We start from the raw sequence: 18509 nt of genomic DNA on the forward strand, positions 1-18509 counted from the left end.
GAACACGGGCAGTTTCCAAAATCAATAGAGACCCAATTAGATTCATCAAGGTTGTGCTCTGAGCTCTATCAGTGACTTCACAGACATAATTGAGGCGTACTGAGGTGCCAAGGCAGGAGGCCAGATGGCTGAAGCAATGCATGAAGGAGGCAAGAGACAACCTCATAATGACTTGTTTACAGATATCCTGGTGTCCATTCACAGAGAGTGAAATAAAGATTCACCGATTTTATTCATTCTTGGGATGTGGATGTCGCCCATCACTAATTGCCCTTGAGAAGGTGGTGGTGAGCTGCCTTCTTGAACTGCTGCAGTCCTTGTGGGGTAGGTACACCCAGAGTGCTGTTGGAAAGGGAGTTCCAGGATTTTGACCCAGTGACAGTGAAGGAACGGCAATATAGTTCCAAGTCAGGATGGTGTGTGGCTTGGAGGGGAACTTGCAGGTGGTGGTGTTCCCATACATCTGCTGCACTTGTTCTTCTAGGTGGTAGAGATCGCAGGTTTGGAAGGTGCTGTCTAAGGAGCCTTGGTGAGTTGCTGCAGTGCATCTTGTAGATGGTGCACACTGCTGCCACTATGCGTGGTGGTAGAGGAAGTGAATCTTTGTGGATGGGGTGCCAGTCAAGCAAGATGCTTTGTTCTGGAAAGTGTCAAGCTTGTTAAGTGTTGCTGGAGCTGCACCCATCCAGGCAAGTGGAGAGTATTCCTTCACACTCCTGACTTGTGCCTTGTAGATGGTAGACAGGCTTTGGGGAGTCAGGAGGTGAGTTACTCGCCACAGGATTTCTAACCTCTGACCTGCTCTTGTAGCCACGATATTTATATGGTTACTCCAGTTCAGTTTCTGGTCAATGCAAACCCCCCAGGGTGCTGATAGTGCGGGATTCAGCAATGGTAATGTCATTGAATATCAAGGGGAGATGGTTATATTCTCTCTTCTTGGAGATCGTCATTGCCTGATACTTGTGTGATGTGAATGTTACTTGCCACTTATCAGCCCAAGCCTGGATGTTGTCCAGGTCTTGCTGCATTTCGACACGGACTGCTTCAGTACCTGAGGAGTCACGAATGGTGCAGAACATTGTGCAATCATCAGCGAACATCCCCACTTCTGTTAATAATAAAAAAATAGAAAAATAGAGAGAAAAGGCCTGTCATACACTGAAATTATTGAACTCAAGTTGAGTCTGCAAAGTGGTAGAGTGTCTAATTGAAAAATGAGGTGCTGCTCCTCGAGCTTGTGTTAATGTTCACTGGAACACTGCAGCAGGCCAAGGACAGAAATGTGGGCATGAAAGCAGGGGAATGTGTTAAAATGGAAAGCAATTTTTATTTTTTATTATTTTATCTTATTTTTTAACCATGTGCCTGTTTATCATGTTTGTGCTTTTGGACAGAGTTGCTCATTACTCTGCCAGTAACACTCTCTCTGGACTAATGCTTTATCCAACACCACAAGCAATAACACTGTCTTTGCCTTTGTCCCATGACACCGTTGTTATTTAATCGCTCCTGCCCTCTGCCCCATTATACACCATCCATTTTGTTCTCTTCCCCATCAACCACCCACCCTTCACTTGCTTAAAACCTCATTCCTTTCTAACCTTTGCCAGCTCTGATGAAAGGCCACAGACCTGAAACGTTAACTCTGCTTCAAGCTCCACAGATGCTGCCTGACCAGCTGAGTATTTCCAGCATTTTCTGTTTTTATTGCAGATTTCCAGCATCTGCAGTATTTTGCTTTTATTTAAGTCACATGCAATACTCAAAAAGGTGAGTGGTATGGAGCACTCACCTTAGCAGAACGCAGGAGCTCGCGGATCCACTTCCTGCACTGGATCCAGTTGCGTTGAGTGACCCCACGGCTGCTGACCTCCTCTGTGACGTCTATTTAGGCTTGCTTGGCCAGGCGGGAGGACCTCTTCTTGCCATTGCTGGGAAAGAGAACCTTCCACCTTTTCCATGCAGTCAGAAGGAGAATCTGCAGGGAGGCCTCACTAAACTGTGGGGCCACCCTGTGTCTTGCCTCAGCCCTCATCATCTTCTCTCCTGTGAGGGTAATGGTGGTACAGGAACTAGTCAGACAGAGTTTTAGACTGCACAAAGCTGGCAATGAATCCAAAGAAGGAGTGAATGCAGGGCGGGCAGGCCTTTAAATATGGTGCCAGCACCTGCTGCCAACTCATCTGAGGTAGTAATCAATGACTCACATCCTACCCCCGCCATGTGATTAGGGAGGGGACTCGCACCTCCCCTATGCTAAATGGCCGCCCACCGCAGTAGGGCGGCCGCTCAGGTGATAAGCAGGAATAATGCCCTTTTCCAGATCCAGTGCCAAAGAAATTCAAGGCAGTGTTGATAATTACTGATACAGAAAATGGTGCTTGCTTGCAACTCCTTCCCCAATAGTCTTGGGAAGACAGGAGGAAGTGAAATCTTCTGAGACAAGATCGGCAGCGAGCTTCAAAAATGGCGGTACGCCCGCGTGGACCACACATCATGGAGACACTTTACTATTTAAATGACTGGGGTGGACCACCCACCCCGATGACATGGAGGGGGCAGGTGGTCCGTCCCCGGCAATGGCATCAGGCACCATTGTAAACTAATAATTGTTTGAAGGTTTTCATGGTAAAGAGCAGTATTATTGAGTAAAACAGTTTTACTCAATTTTTAAAGGACTTCGAGCCCTTCCATTTAATTTAAATTTTTAAAGGGATAGTGATGTAAAACTTATTTGAAAAAAATTTTAAAATGTTTCTAGCCCCTCTCCCACCCACCCCCAATAACCATACAATTCATTCATTGCCCCCTCCTCCCCCTTTGTGTACCTGAACCTCCCCTCCCAAAGTTCATACATTATGCACTTTACCCCTTCCCACCATCCCCTACACCAATCACATTAGTTTGACTTCACTCCCCCGGCCCCACACTGAAATACTACCTGCTCCCCCCTCCCCACCAGTGTCCTGCATTGGATCCCCAGATGGGTATTCGAAGGCACGGGAGTACTAGCCACCAGCAACAATATCACTGCGGAATGGACGGCCGGAGCAGGTAAGTTATTAACATTATTTTGCATATTTAAATTTGCCTTCCGCCGCAATGCGGGTTTGGGGCGTGGTTGTTGGGGAGCCACCACAAGGCCTCGCCGCTGCCGGCAATATTGGGCCAGGCCTTATCGGCGTCGAGGCCCATAGCAGGCCTCTGCTGGAGGCATTTTCTGGCTCCTCCAGCCATCACCCCCGACATTGGGGGGGCTGTAAAATCCAATCCAATAATGTTCTGAAAAGTCATTTGAGTGGGTATCTGCATGTCAGGGACAGTCGTTTTCTATGGTGTCTCATCTTTAGTGCTGCCAATCTAGCCTCTTCCATTTCCTCAACCTCTTCTGAACATAGGAATAGAAGATTCCCATTTAAAATTTCATGTTCCTATCCTAAAGCTGTTTGCAGAGCTGATAAAAACTAGCAGCAAAAGTCCTGACTATACCTGAAAAGTCACAAAAGACCAACATGCACACAAAATAATACCAACTTTCAGTTTCAGCAACCAAATTTGCCTCTTCCATGCAGTTACCTCCTTAGGATTACTGAAGTGGTGTTCTTACTCATTTTGTGGTGGTAATTTGAAGTTGCTTCAGAGCAGAGATTGGGGGGAATTGCTCAGTGGGGGCGGGAGGGTGGCGGTGGTAGTGGTGTTGGGGAGTAAACCACATTCAATTAGAACATGAAAATGTCATGTGTCAGACTTCTAGTGGGCCTGAAGGGAACATGTGGGACCTGATATTTCCTCTGGGGTCAGCAAACGGGCATTGGGAGTGTTTCCAGGTCCCAATATTGCCCTGGCATAGGAAGGGAGGGGGAAGCAGTCACAGGTCCTGATTTTCACAGGGGTGACTTGCTAATTGGCTGGAGGGCAGGTTGGGCAGCCAATTAGTGGCCACAGGAGCAAGAATGGAGGTGTAACTGAGTGAGTGCAGGCCTGATTTAAACAGAGCACGGCAACCATTACTATGGCTGCTGTTTTACTGATTCAATTGCAGTCGCAGAAATAGAGCAAGAAAGGCAGAGGCCTGGAACCCAGGGCAGGGCTGCCCCTCGCTTTGCAGGCGCAGATCTAGAGGTCCTCCCTGAGACACTGAGGGAGAGGAGAGATGTTCTCTTCTCAGAGGGTGGCAGGAGAAGGCCATCCTCCCTTAACAAAGCAGGTCTGGATAGAGGTAGCTGAGAACATGAGCAGACAGAGTGTGGTCAGGAGGAACTGGATGCAGTGCAGGGAAAGGTTCAATAACCTTCAATGCTCTGGCAAGGTGTGTGCAATGCCAAACTCTCTTGACAGGTGTTATGACCAGGTGAGAAAGAGGTCTAGGGTTACCAAGAGCCTTCACCTGGTCTTACCGTAACAGTGTTTAATTTTAAACACATCGTGTTTTTAGCTCCCCCTTGGTGAATCGTTGTTCACTGCTTTCCAATTATAAGGCAAAGAAACCAGCACAAACAGACAATCTTAGGTTTAAAGAAGAAAAGTTAAAATTTATTAAACTTAAGCTTAAACTCTAATTCGTTTAACGCCTATGGATACATGACGCGCCCACACTAGCATGCATACGCATAGTACACATGCAAATAGAGACAGAAAAGCGCAGAAGAAAAAATAAAGTGGAAAGGTTTGAGGCAATATCTGAAGAGTTGTTGTTACAGTTCTTCGAGCTCATTGTAGAGTGATTGTAGGTAGATCTTGCTTTTCATTGAGGCCCAGTATTCTTCTTAAATCTTGTTTGCTTTCGGAGACTTTTCTCTCTTGGGGTCCATGAGCCTTCAGTGGATTCAGAGGCTTGTGAGAAAGAGATGGGAGCAGACAGACAGGAGAGGCTGTAGCGAGCCAGCCAGGAAGGGATCTTCTCAGTCCAGTAGCAAACAGACACTCTGTTCAAACTGTTTGTACAACTTCAAAAAACTCAGGTTAGTCATGTGAGTTACCTATAGTAAACCAATTGCTAGAGAAAATTCTAATTGTAAATGTTCAATAGTGGCACTTTGCTTCAGGTTTTATTTGTAAACATATCTTGAATTCTAGAACAATCGTATTGAAAGCTCTTTGATAGGGAGTTTATGTATTCGGCCATATTAGCAGTCAACCTGGAATGCAAGCTCCCCCACTTTCAATGTCTGGTGAACAAAAGTCCTTTGTGGGTTGAATGTGTTAGGAAATGGCTGCTTTGTCCTTCCAAATAATGCAAATGTCTTTTCCAGCCACGGCTGATCTGTTTAACAAGTCCTTTCTTCACTCCAGTTCCCACCCTACACATTGTCACTGCCTCCATACACCTGGTCTGCCCCTAAGCCAGCATGCAGCCTGTGCACCCCACAGAAATCACAAGCTGGCCTTCTACGAGCTCTCAATAAGTTCTTTAACTACCTTAATTGGCCTTATTGGTGAATCAGGCAGGTTCTCAGAGCCAGCCTTCCTCCTCCCTGATGAAGCTTTACAACAGCAGGAACAGTGGCCGGAAACCGGCACATCGGCCGGCACCGCTATTTTCAGTGCTCACCACCTCTTTTACCGACCCCAGTGGAACCTAAAAATCTAGGCCGTGATGTTTGGGTGAATAATTCTGGTGCAATGTTATACAGGTAATTTTGAAGCAATAGACATTACTACCCTCTCTGGGAAAAAAAAACTTGCATTTATATAGTGTCTTTCCTACCCTTAGGATGTCCTAAAGCACTTTGCAGCCAATGAAGTACTTTTGTCGTGTTGTAAATCTAGTCAAACGCAACAGACAATTTGCACACAAGGTTCCACTAACAGCAATAGGATAACTGGCTAAATAAATATTGGTCAATGCATCAGCAAGACTTCCTTGTTCTTCTTCAAATAGTATCATGGGATCTTTTATGTCGACTGGAGTGGATGAAGCCTGGGTTAAACATCTCATCTGAAGCACCAACTTAGATTATGTGCTCAAGTTTCTGGACTGGGACTTGAGCCCATGACCCTTCTGCCTCAGGTGAGAGAGTGCTACCACTGAACAAAAGCTAATGCCTTCTACTCCGTTTACTGCCCAAAAGCTGCTGGAAAATGTGCAGTAATTCATAGAAAAATTCTTCCCCCAATATGTAAAACATCTGTAAATTTATAATACTCTCTGGTATATTAGAAGATGAATCATGACCAAAAGAAGCCATGAAAATGATTATATTTGTTTTTATTTTTCAATAAATTACAGCAACAGCAACAAATCCAAGTATGCTCAACATCAGCACATTAAAAATTATCCTGGTGCATATAAATAAAAAGCAGTGTAAATGGAAAGGATTTAGGGTGTACAGAACACAACAAAGAAAGCTAAAGATAAAAATGAAAGGACAATTTCTTACGAAATGGACAGAAACAGCATGGGAATAAATAGCGAGGTGAAAAAATTAAATGCTACTTATGAGGAGTCCATCCCATTCTCCCTGTTTCTCTTTCTCTGTCTCATCTGTTCTGATGATGCAATCTTTCATTCCAGTGCTTCTGATATGTCTTCCTCTCTCCTCAACTGACAATTTCCCCACCGTGGTCGACAGGGACCTCGACCATGTCATGTTATCTCTCCTGTCTACCACCCCATCACAGACATTTCCTTTTGTTCTTTTTCCCATCCACCTCCATATTACCTGCTCAAAAACTATTACATTTCTAACTTTTCTCAGTTCTGATGAAAGCTCATCGATCTGACATGTTAACTCTGTTTATCTCTCCACATATGGGGCTGAAATTTACGAGCACACTGCCAATCGCGGCGCGCGCTCTGATGTCGGTGGTCTTCAGGTGCAGATGTGCCGTCGCTGAGCCCCCGTGATATTTCACGCGGGGGCTCATTTAAATGGAGGGGGCGGAGAGGCTGCCCCCAATAACATAGAGGGGGCGGACGCTCCATCGCCAGCAATGGCGTCCGGTGCCACCAGGCCGGCGCCACCAGGCAGGCGCCAGTGCCATTTTTAAAGGGCTTCAAGCCCCTCATATAAATTGAAATATTTAAAGGTCCTGCCGCACACATATTTGAAATAAAATTTTATTCAAACATTGCATCCCCTGTCCCACTGCACCCCCACCCCCCCCCAACCCCCCACCAATGAGTTCTCAATAAATAAAATTACCTGTACCCACGGGAAACCAATTTTTCAAATTATGAACTTTTACCCCCCCAGAACTTTGACCCTTAACCCCTTCCCGCCATCCCCACAGCCAATCGGAGCGGTCTTCCCTACTCCCACACCCCTTCTGACCTGAAGATTTTACTGTTCAACACCCACGCCCCCCCCCCCAACCCCCCTCCAGTGTCACACGCCAGAACTCCGAATGGAGTTCTGAATGTGGGGAACATCTGGCTGGTGGCCAGCGGCCGTAATATTGGCATGGGACGGCCGCAGGGATAAGGTAAGTTGATCTGCATCCTTTTAACTTAATTTTAATATTGTAATGAAGGCCTCGCCGCCGAGTGGCGGGGGAGCCACCCTGATGCCTCGGCGCCATGGGTAAAATGCGGCAGGGTTTCTTGCCTTCGGAGATCATGGCGAGCCTCTCTCGGGTGAATTTTCCAGGCCCCCCCCCACCAACGACCCCCAACACCAGAGGCCTCATAAAATTCAGTCCATGCTGTCAGACCTGCTGTGTATTTCCAGCATTTTCTATCTTTATTTCAGATATACAGCACCCACAGTATTTTGGTCTAGTTACCTATGAGGAAGTGAGTTGAGGGAGAATAGAAAGTCAAACATAGGCAAAACAGAATTCACAATTTTATTTATAAAAATTAACTGAGAAGGAACCAAAATGGAGATAACGGAGACATAACTAAAAAGTTATAGAGGGAGAAAGAGAGAGAAAGAAAACACTAGAGCAGAATGAATCAAATATAAAGTCAAATGGAAAGAAATTGTTTCTGAAATGATAGGGGCCTAGTATGAATTTGCCAAGAACAGAATTTTTAAAAAATAATTTGTACATAGAAAAAATTGACAGAAGTGGCAGTGTGAAAAAAAGGAAAAGTACATTTTAGTCTTCTTTATGATTTATTCTATTTAAGAAGTATCACCCTTAGATGAATCAGTAATGCTGAATCCCAAAGTTTACCATATATCAGTAGAGTGACTACTCCTTAATAGAGAATACGGTAAATTTGAGGTCACTGTGAAAACCTTCGAAGTGCCAACTTACAGACACCTATCTCCTCATCTTGGCAATAATGGTTAAAGTATGAAAGAAAAAAGGAAAGAGTAAAAGAAAAAATGTTGCTAGGAAGAGCTGGGAGAATAGCAAAATCCTCAAGAAAACGTAGCTCCTATCGTCACACCCACAAGAATTATAAGATGATTCTGCAAATCTGTGCTCTCAGTGGGGAGCCATACTTGCAGGGAGCATTGGTTAGATTTAGAGTTATTGGAGTGCTAAATCACCCATTATATACAGACACAGATCAAATACTAAAATACTGTTTGGCAGATGATGCAGCCATAACTATCAATTTTGCTGTATTGCTAAAAACAAGGCTGGTGTAATAAAGTGATGGCTAATCTACCGAGGCAAGTACCTAAGTTGCTTTTCTCCTTTCCAGAGCTAATGATTTTTTTTATTCGTTCATGGGATGTGAGCATCTCTGGCATTGCCCATTCCTAATTGCACTTGAGCAGGTGGTGGTGAGCCACCTACAACTGAGTGGCTTACGAGGATATTTCAGAGGGCAGAAAAGAATCAGCCACATACGTGAGGGTCTGGAGTCACATGTAGGCTCGACCAGCCAAGGAAGTCAGATTTTCTCCCTGGAAGGTCACTGGCAAACCAGATAGGTTTTTACCACAATCTGGTGGTTTCATGATCGTAATTACTGAGACTAGTGTTTTTTCCCAGATTTATTAATTAAATTTAAAATTCTTCCAGCTGCCATGGTGGGATTTGAACTCAAGTCTCCAGAGCACTGGTCTAGGTCTCTGGATTGCTAGCCCATTAACATTACCACAATGTTACCATCCCTTATATGTATATTCATATGAGAGTTGTACTTCAGAGTAAGCTTACCCATTTCTTTGTTGCTATAAATGTGCAAGATCATTTTGGACATATCACCTATTTGCATTTGCCATCCGTGGGGAAAGAGCATAACTGAAAGAATAATTTTTAGTTTAAATAACCTCAGTTACTAAAATAGGCTTAAATAGCTGGGGCTATTTACTTTAGAGATACATGGGGCTGGACTTTACCTTAGGTAGACGGTTCAGCGCCACTGACGTAAAAGTCGTTGGCGAACCCGCTTCCATCTAGCCCGGTGATCCGACCAGCATTTTATGGGTCCCCGAGCTTTAATTGTCCCGAGGCGGGACTTCCACCCACCTGAGGGAGGAGGTCCCACCTCAGTGAACTGCCAGTCAATCAGCGGGCTGGCAGCTCTTAGTCCCAGCAGTGCCACCGGGAGCAGTGCCACTGCTGGGACTGCAGCCCAGCCGCGCCGTGGAGCTAGGACTTCAGGTAAGTTTGCCTTGCCTCGCCGGGGGTGGGGGGCGGTGATCGGTCATACCGGTGAGGCAAGGGAAGTCGTTTGGGGGTGGGGGTGGGGGGGGGGGGGAGGGTGGTGCGCCTTGAGTCCCGGGGGTGGGTTGGGAGGTGGGGGAAGCCCTCAATCGGGCATCCTATGCCCGACTGCCATGGCACCCCCCTGGCCCGCGGAAAGGCCAGCAGCTATCACTGGGTGGCCTTTCATGTCCCCAGCACGCCTGCTTGCCACAGGCAAAATACCCGTTAAGTGGCCACTTAAGGGCCTTGATTGGCCTCGGACAGGCGGGTCATTCTCCACCCCCCACCCCGCCCGACAACTGTAAAGTTGGCCGGAGGCGGAGGCGGGGCAGGAAAGCCTCCCGGAGCCTCCTGCTCAATTTTACGCCACCCCCGCGCCACCATCTGACCCACTGGGATGGCATAAAATTCAGCCCATAGACTTTGGAGTAATTTGATCGAGTTATATAAAATCGTTAAAGAACTGAGTTACATTTATCAGCAGATAGAAAAAAAAAGACTTACATTTATATACTGCCTTCCATGACCACTGGACATCTCAAAGAGCTTTATAGCCAATGAAGTACTTTTGAAGTGTAGTCACTGTTGTAATGTAGGAAACGTGGCAGCCAATTTGTACACAGTAGGCAGAATTTTGTAAGTCTGTTTGGAGCAGGAATGGAGGTGTGGGGGGCTGGAGAATAGTGTTGGTTGCGTCCACCTGGACATCTGGCGTCATGACGTCGGTTCCAGACTTAGTCAGTGGCAGGAAAGCTCCAAGGCTGTGTTGCCACCCCGGTGCAACGGGACTGCAATTTGAATTGTTGAACAGTTAGTTATAATGCATTAGGATGCAATTGATCACGATTCAATGCGGGGCTTAGAAGTAAGTGGATGGCGGGCGGCCCTCATTTGCCTTCAGATCTCCGGCCATTGAAAGGTGGCAGCACCAAGGTGAGGCCTCAGTGCCACGATGGGAAGGCAGCCATGATAAGCGCTGGATAGGGGTAGGTGGGGGAGCAGAGGCCATTGTTGGTCTCCAGTGGTGTGAACTCTGCACAGGTGGGCTTGGTTTTGGGTGGCAGTAACAGGTGGGCTTGGACTTGGGTGGTTGTCCGTGGTGGCCAGAGTACTGGGTGAGAGGGTTGGGTGGACATACTAATGGTACTGGGCTCTACTCAGCAAGGGTGGGCACTGAGGGCCATTAGCCCATAAGCCAAGGGGAGTAGCGAAGGCAAAGTGCCATGGCAAGTTTGTCTCTGCAAGGACAGCGCTCTAGAGGCCGACTGAGCACCTGGCATGGGTCTCATACACCCTGTTTTTTGGACCCCTGTGATGTGATGAAATGCCTCTGATGGAGGGAGGGGCAGGAGGCAGCTGTGCCTGCCTATGAAGCGCTACGACGAGAGAGGCAGCAACCGGCCATGACAAGAAGTGCCCACCTGTGCCAGAGAGTATACAAGACTCGAATCAGCTACCTTCAAATGCTAGAGCGGCAGTGTCAATGAAGACTGCAGCTCTCTAGGGAGGCCGTCACCGACTTAGGCGCCCTGCTGCAGGACGAGTTGCGACCTATGTGCTTCTATGGTCACCCTATGCTCGTGGCCATGAAGTTCACCGTGGCACTCAACCTTTACGCATCTAGATCTTTCCAGGGATCCACTGAGATATGTGTGTGGTCTCTCAGGCAGCAGCCCATTGCTGCATCAAGGAGGTGGATTAATGCTCTGTTCAAGACGGTCGGTGACTGTGTGCTACTGGACCAATCCTACAGTCAGGCAGAGAGAGCAATCGGATTCAAAGCCATTGCTGGATTCCCCCAGGTACAAGGTGTGATAGATTGCATGCATGTGGCCATCAAGGCTCCAATGGACCAGCCAGCCACCTTCATAAACAGGAAAGGCTTACATATCATCAACGGGCCAGCAAGGCAATCTCATACTTACTCACTTCCAGCCACCATGATGGCCTCTCAAAGTGAACTCAATAAAGACTCACCTTAATGGATTCAGTCTGTCATCTCCTTTTAACTGTATTTTATGCCTATTGCCCAGTTTAACCACGTGTTCTGGCACATCTGAGATGCTTACCAAAGGAGGACTGTGCCTAGACCGGCAGCCCAATAAGGGAGAAGGGTGAAAGCAGCATCTCACAATTAAGACATTAAAGAATAAGCATTTTCAAACAATGACTGTGAACTGTAATAATGATAGAACTTTATAGCATAAAACAAATGGCAAATGTCAAACACCTGTGAAATCCCAAGTATGTGTACGTGCTTTTCTTAATACAATTACAAGTGCTTCTTCAAGGTGTGACCCCTGCGATAGCAGCTGGGTTGGAGGCAGGCTGCTGATCAGGCTGCCTCTTGGCCTCGGATAACTTTGGTGGGTGTCCTCTGGTTGCAGGACTCTCCTCAAGCATCGTGGCTCCTGGAGCTGAGCTCAATGTTGGAGGGTCTGAGGAGCCACTGTCCACAGTCAGACCGCCCTGAGGAAAGTCCCCGCCTGTAGAGGTCAGCCTCTCCTCCTCGTTTTCAAGGGTCACTTGAACCTGGTTGCTCACCAGAGAAGGACAAGGACCTGGAGAAGACCCCAGGTGCCTTGTCCTTCTCTCGCCTTGCCACTGCTGCATAGAGCTCATGGCCAAGGCGATGGTATGCATGTCTGTGCACATTTGTGGAATCTGGCTCTCCATGAGGATTGTCACCTCGCGGTGGTAGAAACCATGTGCTCACATGCCTAAGACATGGCAGCACTCATGGCATGGATTGACTCGTTCATTGTCCGCTAATGGCTGTGCATGGCCTCTGGAAGTTCCACCAGATGTTGCCTTACCTCTTGCTGCAACTCCAGCATGCCCTGTGCTGTCAAAAGCAGAAATCAGTCATCAACCTGTGGTTTAGCATGGGCCTGGTCACTCACAGTCCTCTGACTGTCAGAGGCCTCGGCTATCTCAGCCTCAGCCAGCTACTTGGTGTTGTGTGTGTGGTGCTCTCACCAGCTTGTGACCCTGATTCTAAGGCCGAGCGGAAATTGACCAAGGTGAAAGTATCTGCGCTGGTGGAAGGTGCGGGAGAGTCATGGGACGGTGCATCCTCTGATTGTTCCTCCTCAGAGGTTAACGGCTGTCCCCCTTCGGTTGGAGCCTCCCACGGATGACGATCTGCATGAGAGAACACAAACATATGTGGGTCAGGCTGTGCAGATCTCACCATGCCAAACATGTATGATGTGGATATCCAGAACTGTGTTGAATGTCAAATGAAAACAATCCTCACTCTCTTGCTAGAGACTCCAGTCTCACCATCCACAATTGAGTGGCCTTCCTGGGTCCTCGCTAGCTCCAGTGCCTCCTCCACAGCCGTCAACAGAGGCCATAAATCTGGAATTCCTCCACCAGTCCCTGTTGTAATGGGCCTGCTTATCCTGCATGTGGAAAGAGAGAGATAGTAAGAGCTCGCAGGAAGAGTGAGAGAACAGTCCTGCCAGTGGCAACTCTTCGTCCCCTACTGGGGTTTTCTGCATGGCTTTTCTCCACGTCCGTTCTCAGGGGATGGAAGGGGGGTGAGCTGTGAAAGAAGGTAGCCTGTGGCTGAGATGCAGCCATGCACCTGGCAGGATGTGCTGATGCCGAACGCACCTCTTTGTCAGTGCCTTTGTGGTGCCTCCCTCCCCATGTTGTGCTGCCTCCCACATAGCCACATGCAATCCCCAAATAGGAGAGAGATATGGAGCACTCACCTTGACAGAACAAAGGAGGTCATTGACCCTCTTTCTGCACTGCATCCATGTTTGGGGGGGTGGGGGGGTGACCCCATGGCTGCTGACCTCCTCTGCGATCTCCATCCAGGCTTGCTTGGTCAGGCAGGAGGACTTCATTTTTGCCATTGCTGGGAAAGATGACCTTCCACTTTTCCCTTACAGCCTGGAGGAGAATCTCCAGGGAAGCATTGTTAAACTGTGAGGATAGCCAGTGTCTTGCCTCTGCCAAAGTATGCCGTCCTTCTCTGGGGGAGGAGAAGAGAGGGCGGCGTTCAGGAGTTACCATACCAGCAGCAATCTGGAATCAGTAAATCTCTCAAAGGCTGCAATGCAAGCAGGGCTGGCAGGCCTTTAAATATGGTTCCAGCACTTGCACCAGAGTCATCTGACACCACAATCAGCACCTTGGAGCCGCCCCCGTCACGTAGTTGGACAGGATTCATGCCTCCATTATGATAATGCAGTGCCTCCACTGCATAATCGCGGTCGGCCAGCCGCACACATCTTGGGCGGTGCCAGCACCCACTTCCCAGCTAGGATTGTGGATAGGGTTTTAAACTAAATAGTGGGGGGAGGGTTCAATTGAAGGGAAGTTTAAAAAGTCGATAAATAACGAGAGAACAGAGGTGCAGGATAGTGAAGGGGCATGCATCAATCAGGGTGCAATAGGAAGGGATAGAGAATACAAGCATAAGAGTACAGCAGAAATTAGAACCAGTAGGTAAAAATGGTAAAATTCAAAGCTTAAGGCTCTTTATCTGAATGCACGTAGCATTTGTAACAAGATAGATGAGCTGACGACACAGATAGAAACAAATGAATATGATTTGATAGCTATCACAGAGACGTGGTTACAGGATGACTAGGACTGGAAACTCAATGTTCAAGGGTATTCAATGTTCTGGTAGAATAGGCAGAAAGGAAAAGGAGGTGGGGTAACTTTGTTATTAAAGGAAGGGATCAGTGCAGTTGTGAGTAATGATACAGGTGTAATAGACCATGATGTAGAATCAGTTTGGGTGAAAATAAGGAATAGCAAGGGAAAGAAATCACGGGTGGGAATGGTCTATAGGCCCCCGAGGAGTTGCCTCTCTGTAGGACAAAATATTAATCAGGAAATAATGGAGGTGTATAAGAAGGGCACTGCAATTATCATGGCTGATTTTAATCTGCATATTGACTGGACAAACAAGGGTAGCAAGGACGATGAATTTGTAGAGTGCATCAGGGATTGTTTCTTAGAACAATATATTGCAGAACCTCCCAGGGAACAGGCTATTTTAGTTTAGTTTAGAGATACAGCACTGAAACATGCCCTTCGGCCCACCGAGTCTGTGCCGACCATCAACCACCCATTTATACTAATCCTTACACTAATTCCATGTTCCTACCACATCCTCACCTGTCCCTATATTTCCCTACCACCTACCTATACTAGGGGTAATTTATAATGGCCAATTTACCTATCAACCTGCAAGTCTTTGGCACGTGGGAGGAAACCGGAGCGCCCGGAGGAAACCCACGCAGACACAGGGAGAACTTGCAAACTCCACACAGGCAGTACCCGGAATTGAACCCAGGTCGCTGGAGTTGTGAGGATGCGGTGCTAACCACTGCGCCACTGTGCTGCCATTGTGCAATGAGATAGGATTAATAAGAGATCTCACAGTTAAGGATCCTTGAGGAGGAAGCAATCATAACATGGTAGAATTTCAAAGTCAGTTTGAGGGTGAGCAACTCGGGTCTCAAACCAGTGTCTTCAACTTAAACAAGGTGATTACAGAGGTATGAAGAAAGAGTTGTTTAAAGTGGGCTGGGAAAATAGACTACAGGGAAAGTCAGTAGAGAAGCAGTGGCAGACTTTTAAGCAGATATTTCATAACACTCAGCAAACATTTATTCCGGTCAGAAGGAAAAACTCGGTGAGAACGTTGAACCACCCACGGATAACAAAGGAAGTTAAGGAGAGTATCAAATCAAAAACAAAGGCGTACAAATCGGCAAAACCTAGTGGCAGGCCAGAGGATTGGGAATTTTTTTAGAAACCAGCAGCGGATGACTAAAAATCTAATAAAGAGGGAGAAAATTGATTATGAGAGTAAATTGGCAAGAAATATAAAAACAAACAGTAAGAGCTTCTTCGTGTATATAAAAAGGAAGAGAGTAGCTAAAGTAAGTGTGGGACCCTTAGAGGATGAGACTGGGGAATTAGTAACAGGGAACAGGGAAATGACAGATAATTTAAACCAATATTTTGCATCGGTCTTCATGGTAGAGGACACTATAAACATCCCGACAATAATAGATGAGCAAGGCGTAAATGGGAGGGAGGAACTTGTAACTATTTCTATCAAGAGGGAAAAGGTGCTGAACAAACTGATGGAACTAAAGGCAGACAAGTCACCAGGATCTGATGGCCTGCATCCAAGGGTTTTAAAAGAAGTGGCTGCAGAGATAGTTGAGGCATTGGTCATAATATACCAAAACTCACTGGATTCCAGTAGGGTACCAGCAGATTGGAAAACTGCTAATGTGACATCCCTATTCAAGAAAGGAGGGAGACAGAAAGCAGGAAACTATAGACCAGTTAGCGTAACATCTGTCATTGGGAAAATGCTAGAGTCCATTATTAAGGAATAAATAGCAGGACATTTAGAAAAACATAATGCAATCAAACAGAGTCAACATGGTTTTATGAAAGGGAAATCATGTTTGACAAATTTGTTGGAGTTCTTTGAGGATATAACAAGCAAAGTGGATAAAGGGGAACTGGTAGATGTCGTGTATTTGGATTTTCAGAAGGTGCCACATAAAAGGTTATTGCATAAAATAAGAGCTCAGGGTATTGGGGGTAATGTGTTGGCATGGATTGAAGATTGGCTAACACACAGAAGGCAGAGAGTCGGGATCGATGGGTCTTTTTCAGGTTGGAAAGCCGTAACTAGTGGGGTGCCACAAGGATCGGTCCTAGGGCCTCAACTATTTACTATCTATATCAATGACTTGGAGGAAGGGACAGATTGTAGTGTATCCAAATTTGCTGATGATACAAAAATAGGTGGAAAGGCATGTTGTGATGAGGACACAAAGAATTTGTAAAGGGATATAGATAAGTTAAGTGAGTGGGCAAAAATTTGGCAGGTGGAGTTCAATGTGGGAAAGTGTGAGGTCATCCACTTTGGTAGGAAGAATAAAAAGGCAGATTATTATTCAGATGGAGAAAGACTACAAAATACTGCAGTGCAGAGGGATCTGGGTGTTCTTGTACGTGAAACACAAAAAGTTAGCATGCAGGTGCAGCAAGTAATTAGGAAGGCAAATGAAATTTTGGCCTTTATTGCTAGGGGGTTAGAGTTTAAAAATAGGGAAGTCGTGTTACAACTGTACAGGGTATTGGTGAGGCCACACCTGGAGTACTGCGTACATTTATGGTCCCCACATTTAAGAAAGGATATACTAGCATTGGAGGCAGTTCAGAAAAGGTTCACTAGGCTGATTCCTGGGATGAAGGGGTTGTCTTAAGAAGAACGACTAAACAGGTTAGGCCTTTATTCTTTGGAGTTTAAAAGAATGAGAGGTGAATCTCTGGAATTCTCTACCTCAGAGAGTTGTGGAGGCTAGGTCACTAAATGTATTTAAGGAGGAGGTAGATAGACTTTTGAAATCTTGGGGAGTTGAGGGGTATGCGGAGCAGGCCCGAAAGAGGAGCTGAGGCCTGTGACAGATCAGCCATGTTCTTATTGAATGGCGGGGCAGGCTTGAAGGGCTGAATGGCCGACCCCTCCTCCTATTTCTTATGTTCTTATGTTCCAGGTCCGCCGTTGGACCCGCAACGGGAACACTAAATTCAGCCCAGCAAGCTCCTACAAACAGCAATGTGATAATGACCAGATAATATGTTTTTGTCATATTGATTGAGGGATAAATATTGGGTAGGACACTGAGGATAACTCCCCTGCTCTTCTTCAAAATAGTGCAAGGGATCTCTTACGTCTAAATGGGGCCTCGGTTTAACATCTCATCTGAAAGACGGCATCTCTGACTGTGGAGTACTCCCTCAGTACTGCACTGGAATGTCAGCCTTGATTTTTGTGCTCAAGAGCTGGAGTGGGAATTGAACCTACAACGTGCTGACTCAGAGGTGGGACATTGCCAACACCTACTAGAATATGATTGGTCCATGCATATAATTTACACGACCATAGGGCTAGGTTAGTATTGAGCAATTCTTTTTCCAGAGGATAGTAGATCTACGGAAAAAGTTTCTGGCTCATACAGTGATTGATGACTGTTTGCATACCTTCAGACAAAGAGCTGGACCAGTTCCTAGCTGGGTCACAAATCACAGCTTATAAAAATGTAAGTCAAGTACCAGATACTGCAAGTTTGGTCAATGTAGTCTCTTGGACTAGTTTCGATTGTCTAATGGGATCAGAGAGGAATTTTGAAAATTTGTTTTCCTTAATTGGCCTTGGCTTTTTATCTTTTTTATTGCTTCTTCTCAATAATGTCCATCTTTGCTGTCCATGGTGCATTACAGGTATATCCTGGCAGGACAAAATCACAAATGCGGCAGTCCTCTCAAAGACAGAGCTCTCAAGTGTGTTGGCACTAATCAAACAGAGGCAGCTTTGGTGGAGCAGACATATCCGCAGGATGGAAGATGGTAGCATACCCAAGGACCTTCTGTATGGTGAGGTAGCCAGAGCCAGACGACCAATGCGGTGCCCAAAGCTCCGCTTCAGGGATGCTTGCTAGCGTGACATGAAGGTCCTAAATGTTGTTTATTGCACCTGGGAGTCACTGGCTGGCAAAAGAGGGAAATGGCGGCACATCCTGTGGACTAGTGTGCACTACCACGACGACCACTTGCTATAGCAGCTTGGCAACGAGCACCAACATCAAAAACAACAACTCACAGCGTCACTTGGAAGCTTCACATGCGGCACTTGTGGCAGAACTTGCCTCTCAAGGATTGGCCTTTACAGCCATCAGCAAGGGTGCACCAAGAGAAGACACCCACTTAAATGCTGCGTGCCCATCATCTTTCGTAGATGGAAGGATGCCAACCAGTGCTTCTCCTGGGAGATTCTTTGGCTGAGTAAGGAGAGTCTAATCATAATGCATCACTTTACCTGACTGTGTGGGGCAAGCTTGATGGATCAGATGTTCTTTTTCTACCTATTATTTCTATATGTACTGCTAGAT

Source organism: Heterodontus francisci, chromosome 4, assembly GCF_036365525.1.
Source record: "Heterodontus francisci isolate sHetFra1 chromosome 4, sHetFra1.hap1, whole genome shotgun sequence".
Taxonomy (NCBI): Eukaryota; Metazoa; Chordata; class Chondrichthyes; order Heterodontiformes; family Heterodontidae; genus Heterodontus; species Heterodontus francisci.